Source organism: Schistocerca americana, chromosome 7, assembly GCF_021461395.2.
Source record: "Schistocerca americana isolate TAMUIC-IGC-003095 chromosome 7, iqSchAmer2.1, whole genome shotgun sequence".
Lineage (NCBI taxonomy): Eukaryota > Metazoa > Arthropoda > Insecta > Orthoptera > Acrididae > Schistocerca > Schistocerca americana.
The window spans coordinates 17,294,083-17,313,001 of NC_060125.1; positions in this window are offsets into that span (position 1 = coordinate 17,294,083).

The following is an 18,919-nucleotide window of genomic DNA, read 5'->3' on the forward strand; positions in this document are numbered from 1 at the left end:
TGTACTTAAGGCGGCATTGTGCCTTTTGTATTTAATTCCGATGCCATTTCTGTGTTTCATCGTCAATGTGAAGGTCCAACGAATAAACTGAACCTGCAGGGGTGTAGCGGAAACTAAAACTGGTCTCACAGGTAATGCTCAGAGCACCGACTGTAAGAAGAGTCTCTATTCTTGTACTTAAGGCGCATTATGCCTTTTGTATTTATTTCCGATGCCATTTCTGTGTTTCATCGTCAATGTGAAGGTCCAAGGAATAAACGGAACCTGCAGAGGTGTAGCGGAAACTAATACTGGTCTCACAGGGAATGCTCAAAGCACCGACTGTGAGAAGAGTCTCTATTCTTGTACTTAAGGCGGCATTTTGCCTTTTGTATTTAATTCCGATGCCATTTCTGTGTTTCATCGTCAATGTGAAGGTCCAAGGAATAAACTGAACCTGCGGAGGTGTAGCGGAAACTAATACTGGTCTCACAGGGAATGCTCAAAGCACCGACTGTATGAAGAGTCTCTATTCTTGTACTTAAGGTGGCATTGTGTCTTTTGTATTTAATTCCGATGCCATTTCTGTGTTTCATCTTCAATGTGAAGGTCCAAGGAATACATAGAACCTGCAGTGGTGTATCGGAAACTAATACTGGTCTCACAGGGAATGCTCAAAGCACCGACTGTAAGTAGAGTCTGTATTCTTGTACATAAGGCGGCATTGAGCGTTTTGGATTTAATTCCGATGCGATTTCTGTGTTTCATCGTCAATGTGAAGGTCCAAGGAATACATTGAACCTGCAGTGGCGTATCGGAAACTAATACTGCTCTCACAGGGAGTGCTCAAAGCACCGACTGTGAGAAGAGTCTCTATTCTTGTTCTTAAGGCGGCATTTTGCCTTTTGTATTTAATTCCGATGCCATTTCTGTGTTTCATCGTCAATGTGAAGGTCCAAGGAATAAACTGAACCTGCGGAGGTGTAGCGGAAACTAATACTGGTCTCACAGGGAATGCTCAAAGCACCGACTGTAAGAAGAGTCTCTATTCTTGTACTTAAGGCGGCATTGTCCCTTTTGTATTTAATTCCGATGTAATTTCAGTGTCTGATCGTCAATGTGAATGTCCAAGGAATTCATTGAACCTCCAGTGGTGTATCGGAAGCTAATACTGGTCTCACAGGGAATGCTCAAAGCACCGACTGTAAGAAGAGTCTCTATTCTTGTACTTAAGGCGGCATTGTGCCTTTTGTATTTAATTCCGATGCGATTTCTGTGTTTCATCGTCAATGTGAAGGTCCAAGGAATACATTGAACCTGCAGTGGTGTATCGGAAACTAATACTAGTCTCACAGGGAATGCTCAAAGCACCGACTGTAAGAAGTGTCTCTATTCTTGTACTTAAGGCGGCATTGTGCCTTTTGTATTTAATTCCGATGCCATTACTGTGTTTCATCGTCAATGTGAAGGTCCAAGGAATAAACTGAATCTGCAGTGGTGTATCGGAAACTAATACTGGTCTTACAGGGAATGCTCAAAGCACCGAGTGTAAGAAGAGTCTCTATTCTTGTACTTAAGGCTGCATTGTGCCTTTTGTATTTAATTCCGACGCCATTTCTGTGTTTCATCGTCAATGTGAAGGTCCAACGAATAAACTGAACCTGCAGAGGTGTAGCGGAAACTAATACTGGTCTCACAGGGAATGCTCATAGCACCGACTGTAAGAAGAGTCCCTATTCTTGTACTTAAGGCGATTTGTGCCTTTTGTATTTAGATCCGATGCCATTTCTGTGTTTCATCGTCGATGTGAAGGTCCAAGGAATAAACTGAACCTGCAGAGGTGTAGCGGAAACTAATACTGGTCTCACAGGGAATGCTCAAAGCACCGACTGTAAGAAGAGTCTCTATTCTTGTACTTAAGGCGGCATTGTGCCTTTTGTATTTAATTCCGATGCGATTTCTGTGTTTCATCGTCAATGTGAAGTTCCAAGGAATACATTGAACCTGCAGTGGTGTATCGGAAACTAATACTGGTCTCACAGGGAATGCTCAAAGCTCCGACTGTAAGAAGAGTCTCTAATCTTGTACTTAAGGCGGCATTGTGCATTTTGTATTTAATTCCGATGCCATTTCTGTGTTTCATCGTCAATGTGAAGGTCCAAGGAATAAACTGAACCTGCAGAGGTGTAGCGGAAACTAATACTGGTCTCACAGGGAATGCTCAAAGCACCGACTGTAAGAGGAGTCTCTATTCTTGTACTTAAGGCGGCATTGTGCCTTTTGTATTTAATTCCGATGCCATTTCTGTGTTTCATCGTCAATGTGCAGGTCCAAGGAATAAACTGAACCTGCAGTGGTGTAGCGGAATCTAATACTGGTCTCACAGGGAAAGCTCAAAGCACCGACTGTAAGAAGAGTCTCTATTCTTGTACTTAAGGCGGCATTGCGCCTGTTGTATTTAATTCCGATGCTATTTCTGTGTTTCATCGTCAATGTGAAGGTCCAAGGAATAAACTGAACCTGCAGAGGTGTAGCTGAAACTAATACTGGTCTCACAGGGAATGCTCAAAGCACCGACTGTAAGAAGAGTCTCTATTCTTGTACTTAAAGCGGCATTGTGCCTTTTGCATATAATCCCGATGCCATTTCTGTGTTTCATCGTCAATGTGAAGGTCCAAGGAATAAAGTGAACCTGCAGAGGTGTAGCGGAAACTAATACTGGTCTCACAGGGAATGCTCAAAGCACCGACGGTAAGAACAGTCTCTATTCTTGTACTTAAGGCGGCATTGTGAATTTTGTATTTAATTCCGATGTAATTTCAGTGTTTCATCGTCAATGTGAATGTCCAAGGAATTCATTGAACCTCCAGTGGTGTATCGGAAGCTAATACTGGTCTCACTGGGAATGCTCAAAGCACCGACGGTAAGAAGAGTCTCTGTTCTTGTACTTAAGGCGGCATTGTCCCTTTTGTATTTACTTCCGATGTAATTTCAGTGTTTCATCGTCAATGTGTATGTCCAAGGAATAGATTGAACCTGCAGTGGTGTATCGGATACTATTACTGGTCTCACAGGGAATGCTCAAAGAACCGACTGTAAGAAGAGTCTCTATTTTTGTACTTAAGGCGGCATTGTGCCTTTTGTATTTCATTCCGATGCGATTTCTGTGTTTCATCGTCAATGTGAAGCTCCAAGGAATACATTGAACCTGCAGTGGTGTATCGGAAACTAATACTGGTCTCACAGGGAATGCTCAAAGCACCGACTGTAAGTAGAGTCTGTATTCTTGTACATAAGGCGGCATTGAGCGTTTTGGATTTAATTCCGATGCGATTTCTGTGTTTCATCGTCAATGTGAAGGTCCAAGGAATACATTGAACCTGCAGTGGTGTATCGGAAACTAATACTGGTCTCACAGGGAATGCTCAAAGCACCGACTGTGAGAAGAGTCTCTATTCTTGTACGTAAGGCGGCATTTTGCCTTTTGTATTTAATTCCGATGCCATTTCTGTGTTTCATCGTCAATGTGAAGGTCCAAGGAATAAACTGAACCTGCGGAGGTGTAGCGGAAACTAATACTGGTCTCACAGGGAATGCTCAAAGCACCGACTGTAAGAAGAGTCTCTATTCTTGTACTTAAGGCGGCATTGTGTCTTTTGTATTTAATTCCGATGCCATTTCTGTGTTTCATCGTCAATGTGAAGGTCCAAGGAATACATTGAACCTGCAGTGGTGTATCTGAAACTAATACTGGTCTCACAGGGAATGCTCAAAGCACCGACTGTAAGAAGAGTGTCTATTCTTGTACTTAAGGCGGCATTGTGAATTTTGTATTTAATTCCGTTGCGATTTCTGTGTATTATCGTCAAATTTGAAGGTTCAAGGAATACATTGAACCTGCAGTGGCGTATCGGAAACTAATACTTCTCTCACAGGGAATGCTCAAAGCACCGACTGTAAGAAGAGTCTCTATTCTTGTACTTAAGGCGGCATTGTACATTTTGTATTTAATTCCGATGCGATTTCTGCGTTTCATCGTCAATGCAAAGGTCCAAGGAATACATTGAACCTGCAGAGGGGTAGCGGAAACTAATACTGGTCTCACAGGGATTGCTCAAAGCACCGACTGTAAGAAGAGTCTCTATTCTTGTACTTAAGGCGGCATTGTGCCTTTTGTATTTGCTTCCGATGCGATTTCTGTGTATCATCGTCAATTTCAAGGTCCAAGGAATACATTGAACCGGCAGTGGTGTGTCGGAAACTAATACTGGTCTCACAGGGAATGCTCAAAGCACCGACTGTAAGAAGAGTCTCTATTCCTGTACTTATGGCGGCATTGTGCGTTTTGTATTTAATTCCGATGCGATATCTGTGTTTCATCGTCAATGTGAAGGTCCTAGGAATACATTAAACCTGCAGTGGTGTATCGGAAACTAATACTGGTCTCACAGGGAATGCTCAATGCACCGATTGTAAGAAGAGTCTCTATTCTTGTACTTTAGGCGGCATTGTGCCTTTTGTATTTGATTCCGATGCGATTTCTGTGTTTCATCGTCAATGTGAAGGTCCAAGGAATACATTGAACCTGCAGTGGCGTATCGAAATCTAATACAGGTCGCACAGGAAAGGATCACAACACAGACTCTAAGAAGTCTCACTCTTCTTGCACTTATGGCGGCATTGTGCCTTTTGTACTTAATTCCGATGTAATTTCAGTGTCTCATCGTCAATGTGAATGTCCAAGGAATTCATTGAACCTCCAGTGGTGTATCGGAAGCTAATACTGGTCTCACAGGGAATGCTCAAAGCACCGACTGTAAGAAGAGTCTCTATTCTTGTACTTAAGGCGGCATTGTGCCTTTTGTATTTAATTCCGATGCGATTTCTGTGTTTCATCGTCAATGTGAAGGTCCAAGGAATACATTGAACCTGCAGTGGTGTATCGGAAACTAATACTGGTCTCACAGGGAATGCTCAAAGCACCGACTGTAAGAAGAGTCTCTATTCTTGTACTTAAGGCGGCATTGTGCCTTTTGTATTTAATTCCGATGCCATTTCTGTGTTTCATCGTCAATGTGAAGGTCCAACGAATAAACTGAACCTGCAGGGGTGTAGCGGAAACTAAAACTGGTCTCACAGGGAATGCTCATAGCACCGACTGTAAGAAGAGTCTCTATTCTTGTACTTAAGGCGCATTATGCCTTTTGTATTTATTTCCGATGCCATTTCTGTGTTTCATCGTCAATGTGAAGGTCCAAGGAATAAACGGAACCTGCAGAGGTGTAGCGGAAACTAATACTGGTCTCACAGGGAATGCTCAAAGCACCGACTGTGAGAAGAGTCTCTATTCTTGTACTTAAGGCGGCATTTTGCCTTTTGTATTTAATTCCGATGCCATTTCTGTGTTTCATCGTCAATGTGAAGGTCCAAGGAATAAACTGAACCTGCGGAGGTGTAGCGGAAACTAATACTGGTCTCACAGGGAATGCTCAAAGCACCGACTGTAAGAAGAGTCTCTATTCTTGTACTTAAGGCGGCATTGTGTCTTTTGTATTTAATTGCGATGCCATTTCTGTGTTTCATCTTCAATGTGAAGGTCCAAGGAATACATTGAACCTGCAGTGGTGTATCGGAAACTAATACTGGTCTCACAGGGAATGCTCAAAGCACCGACTGTAAGAAGAGTGTCTATTCTTGTACTTAAGGCGGCATTGTCCCTTTTGTATTTAATTCCGATGTAGTTTCAGTGTTTCATCGTCAATGTGTATGTCCAAGGAATAGATTGAACCTGCAGTGGTGTATCGAATACTATTACTGGTCTCACAGGGAATGCTCAATGCACCGACTGTAAGAAGAGTCGCTATTCTTGTACTTAAGGCGGCATTGTGCCTTTTGTATTTGCTTCCGATGCGATTTCTGTGTTTCATCGTCAATGTGAAGGTCCAAGGAATACATTGAACCTGCAGTGGTGTATCGGAAACTAATACTGCTCTCACAGGGAGTGCTCAAAGCACCGACTGTGAGAAGAGTCTCTATTCTTGTTCTTAAGGCGGCATTTTGCCTTTTGTATTTAATTCCGATGCCATTTCTGTGTTTCATCGTCAATGTGAAGGTCCAAGGAATAAACTGAACCTGCGGAGGTGTAGCGGAAACTAATACTGGTCTCACAGGGAATGCTCAAAGCACCGACTGTAAGAAGAGTCTCTATTCTTGTACTTAAGGCGGTATTGTGTCTCTTGTATTTAATTCCGATGCCATTTCAGTGTTTCATCGTCAATGTGAAGGTCCAAGGAATACATTGAACCTGCAGTGGCGTATCGAAAACTAATACAGGTCGCACAGGAAAGGATCAAAACACAGACTCTAAGAAGTCTCACTCTTCTTGCACTTATGGCGGCATTGTGCCTTTTGTATTTAATTCCGATGTGATATCAGTATTTCATCGTCAATGTGTATGTCCGAGGAATACATTGAACCCGCAGAGGTGTATCGGAAACTAATACTGGTCTCACATTGAATGCTCAAAGCACCGACTGTGAGAAGAGTCTCTATTCTTGTACTTAAGGCGGCATTGTGCCTTTTGTATTTAATTCCGATGTAATTTCAGTGTCTCATCGTCAATGTAAATGTCCAAGGAATTCATTGAACCTCCAGTGGTGTATCGGAAGCTAATACTGGTCTCACAGGGAATGCTCAAAGCACCGACTGTAAGAAGAGTCTCTATTCTTGTACTTAAGGCGGCATTGTGCCTTTTGTATTTAATTCCGATGCGATTTCTGTGTTTCATCGTCAATGTGAAGGTCCAAGGAATACATTGAACCTGCAGTGGTGTATCGGAAACTAATACTGGTCTCACAGGGAATGCTCAAAGCACCGACTGTAAGAAGTGTCTCTATTCTTGTACTTAAGGCGGCATTGTGCCTTTTGTATTTAATTCCGATGCCATTACTGTGTTTCATCGTCAATGTGAAGGTCCAAGGAATAAACTGAATCTGCAGTGGTGTATCGGAAACTAATACTGGTCTTACCGGGAATGCTCAAAGCACCGACTGTAAGAAGAGTCTCTATTCTTGTACTTAAGGCTGCATTGTGCCTTTTGTATTTAATTCCGACGCCATTTCTGTGTTTCATCGTCAATGTGAAGGTCCAACGAATAAACTGAACCTGCAGAGGTGTAGCGGAAACTAATACTGGTCTCACAGGGAATGCTCATAGCACCGACTGTAAGAAGAGTCTCTATTCTTGTACTTAAGGCGATATGTGCCTTTTGTATTTAATTCCGATGCCATTTCTGTGTTTCATCGTCGATGTGAAGGTCCAAGGAATAAACTGAACCTGCAGAGGTGTAGCGGAAACTAATACTGGTCTCACAGGGAATGCTCAAAGCACCGACTGTAAGAAGAGTCTCTATTCTTGTACTTAAGGCGGCATTGTGCCTTTTGTATTTAATTCCGATGCGATTTCTGTGTTTCATCGTCAATGTGAAGTTCCAAGGAATACATTGAACCTGCAGTGGTGTATCGGAAACTAATACTGGTCTCACAGGGAATGCTCAAAACTCCGACTGTAAGAAGAGTCTCTAATCTTGTACTTAAGGCGGCATTGTGCATTTTGTATTTAATTCCGATGCCATTTCTGTGTTTCATCGTCAATGTGAAGGTCCAAGGAATAAACTGAACCTGCAGAGGTGTAGCGGAAACTAATACTGGTCTCACAGGGAATGCTCAAAGCACCGACTGTAAGAGGAGTCTCTATTCTTGTACTTAAGGCGGCATTGTGCCTTTTGTATTTAATTCCGATGCCATTTCTGTGTTTCATCGTCAATGTGCAGGTCCAAGGAATAAACTGAACCTGCAGTGGTGTAGCGGAATCTAATACTGGTCTCACAGGGAAAGCTCAAAGCACCGACTGTAAGAAGAGTCTCTATTCTTGTACTTAAGGCGGCATTGCGCCTGTTGTATTTAATTCCGATGCTATTTCTGTGTTTCATCGTCAATGTGAAGGTCCAAGGAATAAACTGAACCTGCAGAGGTGTAGCTGAAACTAATACTGGTCTCACAGGGAATGCTCAAAGCACCGACTGTAGAAGAGTCTCTATTCTTGTACTTAAGGCAGCAATGTGCCTTTTGTATATAATCCCGATGCCATTTCTGTGTTTCATCGTCAATGTGAAGGTCCAAGGAATAAAGTGAACCTGCAGAGGTGTAGCGGAAACTAATACTGGTCTCACAGGGAATGCTCAAAGCACCGACGGTAAGAACAGTCTCTATTCTTGTACTTAAGGCGGCATTGTGAATTTTGTATTTAATTCCGATGTAATTTCAGTGTTTCATCGTCAATGTGAATGTCCAAGGAATTCATTGAACCTCCAGTGGTGTATCGGAAGCTAATACTGGTCTCACTGGGAATGCTCAAAGCACCGACGGTAAGAAGAGTCTCTGTTCTTGTACTTAAGGCGGCATTGTCCCTTTTGTATTTAATTCCGATGTAATTTCAGTGTTTCATCGTCAATGTGTATGTCCAAGGAATAGATTGAACCTGCAGTGGTGTATCGGATACTATTACTGGTCTCACAGGAAATGCTCAAAGAAAAGACTGTAAGAAGAGTCTCTATTTTTGTACTTAAGGCGGCATTGTGCCTTTTGTATTTCATTCCGATGCGATTTCTGTGTTTCATCGTCAATGTGAAGCTCCACGGAATACATTGAACCTGCAGTGGTGTATCGGAAACTAATACTGGTCTCACAGGGAATGCTCAAAGCACCGACTGTAAGTAGAGTCTGTATTCTTGTACATAAGGCGGCATTGAGCGTTTTGGATTTAATTCCGATGCGATTTCTGTGTTTCATCGTCAATGTGAAGGTCCAAGGAATACATTGAACCTGCAGTGGTGTATCGGAAACTAATACTGGTCTCACAGGGAATGCTCAAAGCACCGACTGTGAGAAGAGTCTCTATTCTTGTACGTAAGGCGGCATTTTGCCTTTTGTATTTAATTCCGATGCCATTTCTGTGTTTCATCGTCAATGTGAAGGTCCAAGGAATAAACTGAACCTGCGGAGGTGTAGCGGAAACTAATACTGGTCTCACAGGGAATGCTCAAAGCACCGACTGTAAGAAGAGTCTCTATTCTTGTACTTAAGGCGGCATTGTGTCTTTTGTATTTAATTCCGATGCCATTTCTGTGTTTCATCGTCAATGTGAAGGTCCAAGGAATACATTGAACCTGCAGTGGTGTATCTGAAACTAATACTGGTCTCACAGGGAATGCTCAAAGCACCGACTGTAAGAAGAGTGTCTATTCTTGTACTTAAGGCGGCATTGTGCCTTTTGTATTTAATTCCGATGCGATATCTGTGTATTATCGTCAAATTTGAAGGTTCAAGGAATACATTGAACCTGCAGTGGCGTATCGGAAACTAATACTTCTCTCACAGGGAATTCTCAAAGCACCGACTGTAAGAAGAGTCTCTATTCTTGTACTTAAGGCGGCATTGTACATTTTGTATTTAATTCCGATGCGATTTCTGCGTTTCATCGTCAATGTAAAGGTCCAAGGAATACATTGAACCTGCAGAGGTGTAGCGGAAACTAATACTGGTCTCACAGGGATTGCTCAAAGCACCGACTGTAAGAAGAGTCTCTATTCTTGTACTTAAGGCGGCATTGTGCCTTTTGTATTTGCTTCCGATGCGATTTCTGTGTATCATCGTCAATTCCAAGGTCCAAGGAATACATTGAACCGGCAGTGGTGTGTCGGAAACTAATACTGGTCTCACAGGGAATGCTCAAAGCACCGACTGTAAGAAGAGTCTCTATTCCTGTACTTATGGCGGCATTGTGCGTTTTGTATTTAATTCCGATGCGATATCTGTGTTTCATCGTCAATGTGAAGGTCCTAGGAATACATTGAACCTGCAGTGGTGTATCGGAAACTAATACTGGTCTCACAGGGAATGCTCAATGCACCAGTTGTAAGAAGAGTCTCTATTCTTGTACTTTAGGCGGCATTGTTCGTTTTGTATTTAATTCCGATGCCATTTCTGTGTTTCAACGTCAATGTGAAGGTCCAAGGAATAAACTGAACCTGCAGAGGTGTAGCGGAAACTAATACTGGTCTCACAGGGAATGCTCAAAGCACCGACTGTAAGAAGAGTCTCTATTCTTGTACTTAAGGCTGCATTGTGCCTTTTGTATTTGATTCCGATGCGATTTCTGTGTTTCATCGTCAATGTGAAGGTCCAAGGAATACATTGAACCTGCAGTGGCGTATCGAAATCTAATACAGGTCGCACAGGAATGGATCAAAACACAGACTCTAAGAAGTCTCACTCTTCTAGCATTTATGGCGGCATTGTGCCTTTTGTATTTAATTCCGGTGTAATTTCAGTGTCTCATCGTCAATGTGATATCCAAGGAATACATTGAACCGGCAATGGTGTATCGGAATCTAATACTGGTCTCACAGGGAACGCTCCAAGCACCGACTGTAAGAAAAGTCTCTATTCTTGTACTTAAGGCGGCATTGTTCCTATTGTATTTCATTCCGATGCGATTTATGTGCTTCATCCTCAATGTGAACGTCCAAGGAATACACTGAAACTGCAGTGGTGTATCGGAAACTAATACTGATCTCACAAGGAATGCTCAAAGCCCCGACTGTAAGAAGGGTCTCTATTCTTGTACTTATGGCGGCATTGTGCTTCTTGTATTTAATTCCGATGCGATTTCTGTGTTTCATCGTCAATGCGAAGGTCCAAGGAATACACTGAACCTGCACTAATGTATTGGAAACTAATACTGGTCTCACAGGGAATGCTCAAAGCACCGAATGTAAGAAGAGTCTCTATATTTGTATTTAAGGCGGCATTGCGGCTTTTGTATTTAATTCCGATGCGATTTCTTTGTTTAATCGTCAATGTGAAGGTCCAAGGAATACATTGAACCTGCAGTCGTGTATCGGAAACTAATACTGGTCTCACAGGGAATGCTCAAAGCATCGACTGTAAGAAGAGTCTCTATTCTTGTACTTATGGCGGCATTGTGGCTTTTGCATTTAATACCGATGCAATTTCTGTGTTTCATCGTCAATGTGAAGGTCCAAGGAAAACATTGAACCTGCACTGGTGTATCGGAAACTAATACTGGTCTCACAGGGATTCCTCAAAGCACCGACTATATGAAGAGTCTCTATTCTTGTACTTAAGGCGGCATTGTGCCTTTTGTGTTTAATTCCGATTTAATTTCAGTGTTTTATCGTCAATGTGAATGTCAAAGGAATACATTCAACCTCCAGTGGTGTATCGGAAACTAATACTGGTCTCACAGGGAATGCTCAAAGCACCGACTGTAAGAAGAGTCTCTATTCTTGTACTTACGGCGGCATTGTGACTTTTGTATTTAATTCCAATGCGATTTCTGCGTTTCATTTTCAATGTGCAGGTCCAAGGAATACATTGAACCTGCAGTGGTGTATCGGAAACTAATACTGGTCTCACAGGGAATGCTCAAAGCACCGACTGTAAGAACAGTATCTATTCATGTACTTAAGGCGTCATTGTGCCGTTTGTATTTAATTCCGATGCGATTTCTGTGTTTCTTCGTAAACGTGAAGGTGCAAGGAACACATTGAACCTGCAGTTGTTTATCGGAAACTAATACTGGTCTCACAGGAAAGGATCAAAGCACAGAGTCTAAGAAGTCTCACGCTTCTTGCACTTAAGGCGGCATTGTGCCTTTTGTATTTAATGCTGATGTAATTTCTGTGTTTCATCGTCAATGCGTATGTCCAAGGAATCCATTGGACCTGGAGTGGTGTATCGGAAACTAATACTGGTCTCACAGGGAATGCTCAAAGCACCGACTGTAAGAAGAGTCTCTATACCTGTACTTAAGGCGGCATTGTGCCATTTGTATTTAATTCCGATGCCATTTCTGTACTTCATCGTCAATGTGAAGGTCCCAGGAATACATTGAACCTGCAGTGGTGTATCGGAAACTAATACTGGTCTCGCAGGGAATGCTCAAAGCACCGACTGGAAGAAGAGTCTCTATTCGTGCACTTATGGCGGCATTTTGCCTTTTGTATTTAATTCCGAAGTAATTTCAGTGTTGCATCGACAATGTGTATGTCTAAGAAATACATTTAACCTGCATTGGTGTATCGGAAACTAATACTGGTCTCACGGGAAAGGATCAAAGCACAGACTCTAAGAAGTCTCACTCATCTTGCAGTGAATGCGGCATTGTTCCTTTTGTATTTAATTCCGATGTAATTTCGGCGTTACATCGTCAATGAGTATGTCCAAGGAATACATTGAACCTGGAGTGGTGTATCGGAAAGTAATACCGGTCTCACAGGGAATGCTCAAAGCACCGACTGTAAGAAGAGTCACTATTCTTGTACTTAAGGCGGCATTGTGCCATTTGTATTAAATTCCGGAGCAATTTCTGTGTTTCATCGTCAATGTGTATGTCTAAGGAATACATTGAACCTGCAGTGGTGTATCGGAAACTAATACTAATCTCGCAGGGAATGCTCAGATCACCGACTGTAAAAGGAGAATCTATTCTTGTACTTATTGCGGCATTGTGCGTTTTGCATTTAGTTCCGATGCGATTTCTGTGTTTCATCGTCAATGCGAAGGTCCAAGGAATACATTGAACCTGCAGTGGTGTATCGGAAACTAATACTGGTCTCACAGGAAATGCTCAAAGCACCGACTGTAAGAAAAGTCTCTATTCATGTACTGAAGCGGCATTGTGCATTTTGTATTTAATTCCGATGCGATTTCTGTGTTTCATCGTCAATGTGAAGGTCCAAGGAATACATTGAACCTGCAGTGGTGTATCGGAAACTAATACTGGTCTCGCAGGGAATGCTCAAAGCACCGACTGTAAAAAGAGTCTCCATTCTTGTACTTATTGCTACATTGTGCCTTTTGTATTTAGTTCCGATGCGAATTCTGTGTTTCATCGTCAATGCGAACGTCCAAGGAATACATTGAACCTGAAGTGGTGTAACGGAAGCTAATACTGGTCTCACAGGAGAGGATCAAATCACAGACTCTAAGAAGTCTCACTCATCTTGCAGTTAAGGCGGCATTGTTCCTTTTGTATTTAATAGCGATGTAATTTCAGTGTTTCATCGTCAATGAGTATGTCCAAGGAATAAATTGAACTTGAAGTGGTGTATCGGAAACTAATACTGGTCTCACAGGGAATGCTCAAAGCACCGACTGTAAGAAGAGTCTCTATTTTTGTACGTAATGCGGCATTGTGCGTTTTGTATTTAATTCCGATGCGATTTCTTTGTTTCATCGTGAATGTGTATGTCCAAGGAATACATTGAACCTGCAGTGGTGTATCGGAATCTAATACTGGTCTCACAGGGAATGCTCAAAGCACCGACTGTAGGAAGGGTCTCTATTCTTGTACTTAAGGCGGCATTGTGACTTTTGTATTTAATTCCGATGCGATGTGTGTGTTTCATCGTCAATGTGAAGGTCCAAGGAATACATTGTACCTGCTGTGGTCTATCGGAAACTAATACTGGTCTCACAGGGAATGCTCAAAGCACCGACTGAAGAAGATTCTCTATTCTTGCACGTATGGCGGCATTTTGCCTTTTGTATTTAATTCCGATGTAATATCAGTGTTTCATCGTCAATGTGTATGTCTAAGGAATACATTGAACCTGCAGTGGTGTATCGGAAACTAATACTGGTCCCAAAGGAAATGCTCAAAGTACCAACTGTAAGAAGAGTCCCTATTCTTGTACTTATTGCGGCATTGTGCTTTTGTATTTAGTTCCGATGCGATTTCTGTGTTTCATCGTCAATGCGAAGGTCCAAGGAATACATTGAACCTGCAGTGGTGTATCGGAAACTAATACTGGTCTCACAGGAAAGGATCAAAGCACAGACTCTATGAAGTCTCACTCATCTTGCAGTTAAGGTGGCATTGTTCCTTTTGTATTTAATTCCGATGCGATTTCTGTGTGTCATCGTCAATGTGAAGGTCCAAGGAATGCATTGAACCTGCGGTGGTGTATCGGAAACTAATACTGGTCTCACAGGGAATGCTCAAAGCACCGACTGTAAGAAGAGTCTCTATTCTTGTACTTAAGGCGGCATTGTGCCTTTTGTATTTAATTCCGATGCGATTTCTGTGTGTCATCGTCAATGTGAAGGTCCAAGGAATACATTGTACCTGCAGTGGTGTAGCGGAAACTAATGCTGATCTCACAGGGAATGCTCAAAGCACCGACTGTAAGAAGAGTCCCTATTCTTGCACTTATGGCGGCATTGTGATTTTTGTATTTAATTCCGATGTAATTTCAGTGTTTCTTCGAACATGTGTATGTCTAAGGAATACATTGAACCTGCAGTGGTGTATCGGAAATTAATACTGGTCTCACTGGGAAAGCTGAAAGCACCGACTGTAAGAAGAGTCTCTATTCTTGCACTTATGGCGGCATTGTGCCTTTTGTATTTAATTCCGATGTAATTTCAGTGTTTCATCGTCAATGTGTATGTCTAAGGAATTCATTGAACCTGCAGTGGTGTATCGGAAACTAATACTGGTCTCACAGGGAATGCTCAAAGCACCGACAGTAAGAAGAGTCTCTATTCTTGTACTTATTGCGGCATTGTGTCTTTTGTATTTAGTTCCGATGCGATTTCTGTGTTTCATCGTCAATGCGAAGGTCCAAGGAATACATTGAACCTGCAGTGGTGCATCGGAAAATAATACTGGTCTCACAGGAAATGCTCAAAGCACCGACTGTAAGAAGAGTCTCTATTCATGTACTGAAGCGGCATTGTGCCTTTTGTATTTAATTCCGATGCGATTTCTGTGTTTCATCGTCAATGTGAAGGCCCAAGGAATACATTGTACCTGCAGTGGTGTATCGGAATCTAATACTGGTCTCGCAGGGAATGCTCAAAGCACCGACTGTAAGAAGAGTCTCTATTCTTGTACTTATTGCGGCATTGTGCCTTTTGTATTTAGTTCCGATGCGATTTCTGTGTTTCATCGTCAATGCGAAGGTCCAAGGAATACATTGAACCTGCAGTGGTGTATCGGAAACTAATACTGGTCTCACAGGAGAATATCAAATCACAGACGCTAAGATCTCTCACTCATCTTTCAGTTAAGGCGGCATTGTTCCTTTTGTATTTAATAGCGATGTAATTTCAGTGTTTCATCGTCAATGAGTATGTCCAAGGAATACATTGAACTTGGAGTGGTGTATCGGAAACTAATACTGGTCTCACAGGCAATGCTCAAAGCACCGACTGTAAGAAGAGTCTCTATGCTTGTACGTAATGCGGCATTGTGCGTTTTGTATTTAATTCCGATGCGATTTCTGTGTTTCATCGTCAATGTGTATGTCCAAGGAATACATTGAACCTGCAGTGGTGTATCGGAAACTAATACTGGTCTCACAGGGAATGCTCAAAGCACCTACTGTAGGAAGGGTCTCTATTCTTGTACTTAAAGCGGCATTGTGCCTTTTGTATTTAATTCCGATGCGATGTGTGTGTTTCATCGTCAATGTGAAGGTCCAAGGAATACATTGTACCTGCTGTGGTGTATCGGAAACTAATACTGGTCTCACAGGGAATGGTCAAAGCGCCGACTGGAAGAAGATTCTCTATTCTCGCACGTATGGCGGCATTTTGCCTTTTGTATTTAATTCCGATGTAATATCAGTGTTTCATCGTCAATGTGTATGTCTAAGGAATACATTGAACCTGCAGTGGAATATCGGAAACTAATACTGGTCCCAAAGGGAAAGCTCAAAGCACCAACTGTAAGAAGAGTCCCTATTCTTGTACTTATTGCGGCATTGTGCTTTTGTATTTAGTTCCGATGCGATTTCTGTGTTTCATCGTCAATGCGAAGGTCCAAGGAATACATTGAACCTGCAGTGGTGTATCGGAAACTAATACTGGTCTCACAGGAAAGGATCAAAGCACAGACTCTATGAAGTCTCACTCATCTTGCAGTTAAGGCGGCATTGTTCCTTTTGTATTTAATTCCGATGTAATTTCAGTGTTTCATCGTCAATGAGTATGTCCAAGGAATACATTGAACCTGGTGTGGTGTATCGGAAACTAATACTGGTCTCACAGGTAATGCTCAAAGCACCAACCGTAAGAAGAGTCTCTATTCTTGTACGTAAGGCGGCATTGTGCCTTTTGTATTTAATTCCGATGTGATTTCTGTGTTTCATCGTCATTGTGTATGTCCAAGGAATGCATTGAATGTGCAGTGGTGTATCGGAAACTAATACTGGTCTCACAGGGAATGCTCAAACACCGACTGTAAGAAGAGTCTCTATTCTTGTACTTAAGGTGGCATTGTGCCTTTTGTATTTCATTCCGATATGATTTCTGGGTTTCATCGTCAATGCGAAGGTCCAAGGAATACATTGAACCTGCAGTGGTGTATCGGAAACTAACACTGGTCTCACAGGAAAGGATCAAAGCACAGACTCTAAGAAGTCTCACTCACCTTGCAGTTATATCGGCATTGTTCCTTTTGTATTTAATTCCGATGTAATTTCAGTGTTTCATCGTCAATGAGTATGTCCAGGGAAAACATTGAACCTGGAGTGGTGTATCGGAAACTAATACTGGTCTCACAGGGAATGCTCAAAGCACCGACAGTAAGAAGAGTCTCTATTCTTGTACGAAAGGCGGCAATGTGCCTTTTGTAATTTAATTCCGATGCGATTTCTGTGTTTCATCGTCAATGTGTATGTCCAAGGAATGCATTGAACCTGCGGTGGTGTATCGGAAACTAATACTGGTCTCACAGGGAATGCCCAAAGCACCGACTGTAAGAAGAGTCTCTATTCTTGTACTTAAGGCGGCATTGTGCCTTTTGTATTTAATTCCGATGTAAATTCAGTGTTTCATCGTCAATGTGTATGTCTAAGGAATTCATTGAACCTGCAGTGGTGTATCGGAAACTAATACTGGTCTCACAGGGAATGCTCAAAGCACCGACTGTAAGAAGAGTCTCTATTCTTATACTTATTGCGGCATTGTGCATTTTGTATTCAGTTCCGATGCGATTTCTGTGTTTCATCGTCAATGCGAAGTTCCGTGGAATACATTGAACCTGCATTGGTGTAACGGAAACTAATACTGGTCTCACAGGAAAGGATCAAAGCACAGACTCAAAGAAGTCTCACTCATCTTGCTGTTAAGGCAGTATTGTTCCGTTTGTATTTAATTCCGATGTAATTTCAGTGTTTCATCGTCAATGAGTATGTCCAAGGAAGACATTGAACCTTGAGTGGTGTATCGGAAACTAATACTGGTCTCACAGGTAATGCTCAAAGCACCGACTGTAAGAAGAGTCTCTATTCTTGTACTTAAGGCGGCATTGTGCCTTTTGTATTTAATTCCGATGCGATTTCTGTGTTTCATCGTCAATGTGAAGGTACAGGGAATACATTGTACCTACTGTGGTGTATCGGAAACTAATACTGATCTCACAGGGAATGCTCAAAGCACCGACTGTAAGAGGAGTCTCTATTTTTGCACCCTTGGCGACATTGTGCCATTTGTATTTAATTCCGATGTAATTTCAGTGTTTCATCGTCAATGAGTATGTCCAAGGAATACATTGAACCTGGAGTGGTGTATCGGAAACTAATACTGGTCTCACAGGCAATGGTGAAAGCACCGACTGGAAGAAGATTCTCTATTCTCGCACGTATGGCGGCACTTTGCCTTTTGTATTTAATTCCGATGTAATATCAGTGTTTCATCGTCAATGTGTATGTCTAAGGAATACATTGAACCTGCAGTGGAATATCGGAAACTAATACTGGTCCCAAAGGGAATGCTCAAAGCACCAACTGTAAGAAGAGTCCCTATTCTTGTACTTATTGCGGCATTGTGCTTTTGTATTTAGTTCCGATGCGATTTCTGTGTTTCATCGTCAATGCGAAGGTCCAAGGAATACATTGAACCTGCAGTGGTGTATCGGAAACTAATACTGGTCTTACAGGAAAGGATCAAAGCACAGACTCTATGAAGTCTCACTCATCTTGCAGTTAAGGCGGCATTGTTCCTTTTGTATTTAATTCCGATGTAATTTCAGTGTTTCATCGTCAATGAGTATGTCCAAGGAATACATTGAACCTGGTGTGGTGTATCGGAAACTAATACTGGTCTCACAGGTAATGCTCAAAGCATCGACCGTAAGAAGAGTCTCTATTCTTGTACGTAAGGCGGCATTGTGCCTTTTGTATTTAATTCCGATGTGATTTCTGTGTTTCATCGTCAATGTGTATGTCCAAGGAATACATTGAATGTGCAGTGGTGTATCGGAAACTAATACTGGTCTCACAGGGAATGCTCAAACACAGACTGTAAGAAGAGTCTCTATTCTTGTACTTAAGGCGGCATTGTGCCTTTTGTATTTCATTCCGATGTGATTTCTGGGTTTCATCGTCAATGCGAAGGTCCAAGGAATACTTTGAACCTGCAGTGGTGTATCGGAAACTAACACTGGTCTCACAGGAAAGGATCAAAGCACAGACTCTAAGAAGTCTCACTCACCTTGCAGTTATATCGGCATTGTTCCTTTTGTATTTTATTCCGATGTAATTTCAGTGTTTCATCGTCAATGAGTATGTCCAGGGAAAACATTGAACCTGGAGTGGGGTATCGGAAACTAATACTGGTCTCACAGGGAATGCTCAAAGCACCGACTATAAGAAGAGTCTCTATTCTTGTACGAAAGGCGGCATTGTGCCTTTTGTATTTAATTCCGATGCGAGTTCTGTGTTTCATCGTCAATGTGTATGTCCAAGGAATGCATTGAACCTGCGGTGGTGTATCGGAAACTAATACTGGTCTCACTGGGAATGTTCAAAGCACCGACTGTAAGAAGAGTCTCTATTCTTGTACTTAGG